This window comes from Larus michahellis, chromosome 7, assembly GCF_964199755.1.
Source record: "Larus michahellis chromosome 7, bLarMic1.1, whole genome shotgun sequence".
In the NCBI taxonomy this organism is placed as follows: Eukaryota; Metazoa; Chordata; class Aves; order Charadriiformes; family Laridae; genus Larus; species Larus michahellis.
In genome coordinates this window covers 19,411,294-19,416,329 of record NC_133902.1, presented here as the reverse complement: position 1 = coordinate 19,416,329, position 5,036 = coordinate 19,411,294, and positions in this window count along the sequence as shown.

Sequence of the window (5,036 nt, the reverse complement as noted above, 5' to 3'; positions counted from 1 at the left end):
TGTGTACTTTAAATGCAAGTGAAAAGTTGATTGTTACCTGTGAGAGTTCCTTTGTTTGCCATTCTTTGGAAACCGGGCATCTTGACTCTCCTAGGTAAGAGCGAGAGCTGAGTGAAATATTAATTCAAAATATTTCTATACTGTCTCACTATTTATTTATCTGCTTTCTGCAGGAGCGCGTGATTTGGTTCTTTGGGGATATACCATTTTTTTTCTTTTTTATGCCAGAGAAGAATAACATTATTTCACAACTTTGGCTTTACCCATTTACTCAGGCCGCATTAGTTTTAATTTGCAGTTTTGTATTTTACCTTGCTTCCTCCAATCTGTTACTGTGTAAATGTTGGCTGGAATAAGGTTTTAGGCGAGTAAATCATGTTCAGATTTTGGAAGCACTCAGTTTCCACAGAAAAATATCATCAACTTATCCAGACAAAAAGGGCCCTGCTCTGGCTCAGCCCGAAGCCCGCAGTAAGGACAGCTTTACAGTAGTATTTTTTCATATAAAAAGGGCAGAATGGCATCCAGGTGTACGACGGGGACTTCTGGCCTTGGCTGTGTTAGGACAGTCTAGATTTAAAATAAACAACACCAAATCTCCTGAAAATCTCTATTTTCAGTATTCAAAACTTAATGGTTATTCAGGATAAGAACTTGTCTACAAAAGAGGTATGTGTTTGTGCTGCTTTGTCAAAAACCTAGAGAAACTTTAGAACTGTTTTATGTGAATTTTTAATTGCAGTTGTCATGATCGTCAAGGAACCTGAAGCCCATCTTATCCATCTTATATAAAATTGACCTTATAGTCTTTGTGTGATGAGTACGTTGAAATTCTAACGCATAGCCAGTAATATTCTCATGTTACCGCAGGTGTTTCTTTTCTTTTTAATTACACGGCTTCCAGTGTTGTTAATATTATATTATTGACAAATGACTAGCGTCAGCTATGGGAAAGTTAATCAGGCCACTGTTAAAAAATACCAATAAATTATGCAGATTTTAAAGGATTCCTTTTACATTAATCATTTGGACATTAAAACCTCTTGGAGAAAAGGGGAGATTTGATCTGGATTATTTTTTTTTTAGCTAGGCACAATTGGCTTCTTGGTGACTGCATTCGTCTAAATCCTGAATAAAAGAAATGCTGCGCGCTGTGTTATAGAGACCTAATAAGAACTCTGGAGTCAGGTTTATCAAGAGGAGATTTATTAACCGTGTAAGCACAAAGCGTGTTCAGATCGTTGCAGATTTAGGAAAAGCCATGTTGGCAGTGGTGGATTCGGAGGTTTAGTACAAATATTAGCCGAAGTATTATTAAGCTAATATTATGACATTAATACTTACATTTTGCTTGAAAGGTGGATGGGTTTTAAGGAAATTAAACAAGGAAGCTCTTTGCTCCTGCTACTGTTGGCCCTCTACTATTAGTTTCCTTAGTAATTATTTACAAACAGTGGTTTGTTTAGATAAACGTAATGTTTTCTTTTTAAAGCTGATGATTAATATCAGGTTTGAAGTAGTGACAGCTGGGAGAGCATTTCGAAGTTGTGATTTTGCAAATCAAGCTGCTGAAGGTATTTCAGGATGGCTGCTTTGGAAATGTCGCCTCTCAGAAGCAGTCACCTTTAAAAATGTGCTTTTCGGAAAGTAAATATTGCTGAAAGCACTGAAGAGGTAACGAAGAAGGTAATTATTTTATGAGGAGGTGACGATAATTTTATGAAAAGCACAAATTTATTTCGGCTCTTCGGAGAAAGACATTAAAAAAAGTTGGGAACAAACTCAGGCCTGTGATATTCTGTGTTACGAGCAGTAACTGATTGCTGCCTCTAAGTTAGTGAAAATTGCTACCTCTTACACGCTGACTGACTGGCACGTATGTGTCTCTGCACTGTGACAAGTTAGAAGCAGTAAATAGAAGGGTTTTTCCAGGCCCTCTAATATCAATATCTGTTGACTGATGATATTGTTATTAGCAGCAACATTGAGATACTGCAACACTCTAATTAAATCCAGACAGTTCAGGTGTAAAATTTAAAATTGATTCAGCAGTCTCCCGGTGAGAAGATTATACTCTTTTGTTATTCTGTGGTACGTAACGTACCATAATTCTGTTGCCAAATGGTTATGTGTTAGGATGAACTATTTTACAACAGTTTGGCTCTAAGCAAAACTATAACTCTGCCTATATTGCGGGAAGGAGATTACATTCCGAAGTCCTTCCTGAATCGACATGCAACCTTATAAATGCTTGAGCCTCCAAGCCATATTCATCCCTGTGATTCATCCCGGTGTACGGCTGTTGTTGCATCATGATGAATGTAATGTTGATTTCTTTGGGCATTTTTATCGTTAATTTCTACTGTAGAAAGAACTTCTTTAAATATATATTTTTTTCTTATTAGTAGTCAGAATATGTAAAATCTTAATAAACCTCCATCAAAGGTTTTGCTTTGAGATTATCTCTTGTGCCCTGTGGATATACAAGGAAGAACTGTCTGTTAAATTGTGTACTTGCAAAGTCAATTTGGAATAACAAGATTTCAACAATAAGTTTACACTCTAAGGGAGGAGGTACAAACACTGTAGGATTTAATACATATATATATATATATATATATATATATATGTATTTCAGGACAACATGGTTGAGACCCAGATCTTGCTGAACTTCCCTAGCACCCAGCACTGAGAGCACAGAGCTTAAGAAAACCAGAGACTGTTATGATTATGATTTTACAGGTGGAGAAACTGGAGCTCAGAGGATCTCAGAAGCTCCATGCCCCAGTACTAACTCTGCAACCCTTTATTGAAGAACCTCAGATATCGCAGGGAAGATGGGCAGCTCCTACTGCGAGACCTACTTTGTGCTTTGTAAGCAAACAGTTCCCATAGAATCACAGAATTGTCCGGGTTGGGAGGGACTTTCAGATCATCGAGTCCAACCATCAACCTAACTCTGACAAAAAACATCACTAAACCATATCTCTACGCACTATGTCTGCCCGGCTTTTAAAAAGCCTGTTCCAATGCTTAATAACCCTTTCAGTGTAAAAATTATTCCTGATATCCATCTCTCCTCCCCATCCCGCTGCTCCTTCTTCTCACCCTTTGCCACTTACGAGCTCTGTGCCTGCGACTGTACGGCTATGAAGGGTAAGAACGTTGTGCCTTACAAAGGAGTGGCCACTCTAGTCCCAAATCCCTTCAAGAAGAATGCTTATGATGCAGAGATTTGACGGCTTTTCACCCATGGTGGGGTTTCCCAAGGTTATTGCTGCAGGACTGTGGGAACCTCTCCTGCCACTTGTGGACCGCTCACCAGAAGAGGCATACGGACAGCAGAGCCCACCACAGCTGGGCACGTTCCACGACGGCTCTGTTTTAGCTGGATCTCTCCTTGCCTTGCCGCTTCCTCTAAAATGCCGCGTTTGGCCTTTTTAATTCTTGACATACTCAGAAAAATAAGTGTGTGCTTATCGTGTTTCTGCATACGGTGCTCGTTGGAAGATGCTTGACTGAGAACACCAGAGACTACGTAGAACAGGGCAGGACTCGCTTTTCTATGACTGAACGCGCAACACAGCTACCAACTTGTTTCATTATGGAATAGTGAGTTCAGTGACTGCTAACTGGTGTATACCTGCAGGTACCAATTTGCCCCTGGTGTATCATGCTGCTGGCAGGAGTAGATGTAGAACTGATCTAGTCATCCAGAGGCGGATCAGGATCCGATCATCCAGAGGGCTCAGGATCTTACTTCAGCTTTTCCTCTCTCCTGTGACACTTCTGTGTGATGCTGCTTGTACATAGTATCATGAAAAAGCTCTTGCATTTTTCAGTGTATTCGAGAATGTTTAACAAAACCCCCATTGTCATCCGCTTGAACTGCTGTTATGAACTAGCTGATAATTGCATCTAACAAGATGCTCAGGAGTCGCGGGGGAGAAAACCAAGACTCCAATTTTAACTTGATTGACTGCAACACTTAAACATTCACTGAAAATTCTTACTTTCCTGGTTGCCTTTAATCTATATTAGACTAGGATTTAAATATAGATAGTCTCTTCTGTAGCGTTTAGTTGCCTTTTGGTAATTTTCACCTTTTCCTTGAAGTGTATTGAGCTGTAACACGTAACCTATCATTTCTCTTCGTAGTCAAATATTCTGATTCTTATTGAGTCCCTCCCTTTTTATTCAGTTATTTTTTATTTTTGGATACTGAGATTGCCTCTGAAATATTATCTGTAGGACATAATTAAAACATCTCTATTGTTCCATGTACATCTTCTCAATACTTGTCCGATGGAAATGCAGGACCTTGGAACAGGATTCATATATATTTTCCTGTTGTGCTCTGTCATACACTTTGCCAGAACCTCAGCAGTATTTCAGGGGGTTTAATAAGCATGTTGGAAAACAGAGAAATGAGAGGTAGAGGTATAAGCCTTTGCTTATACCAGTTCAAGATTTCCCCTTGCAGTACTGGCATTTTGAAGTGCATTGGTTTAGTTTTCACAGATGCAGATAAAGAGCCTGTAGCTATCAGACAATGATCAGTTGTTGTTTTTTTTTCATTATATTAAATATAAACTTATACTTGGCTCTTTATTTTTATTTTTTTTTAATAGATCTTGCATTACTCTTCCACATTTATTCCCAGCCTTGGTATCTTGTATTCCTTATTCTTTTCCATTAAGACTCTCCTCTTTCCTCTTTATTGATGAAGGTTTGCTATGTTTTTCAATGTTTAGTGGTCTCCAGTACTCAGACTTGCACAGATTAAAACCACCGCTGTCCTGGCTTCCCTTCATCTCTTTCATACTCTCCCATTTCATCTAAAGAAAACATTGCTGACAGAGGTGCTCTTTTCTCCTACTCTTGGGGCTATGTCACCCCAGCTTTCATCTCTTTCCTTCAGCACTTTAGCCTTCTGCTCTTTTGTTTTCTCCAAGTTCTCTTGGTTTTCATTTCATCTGTCCCTCTCTGTGACCACCCTTCCTCTCCTCTGTAAAAACCTTGGTACGGCACAGTGT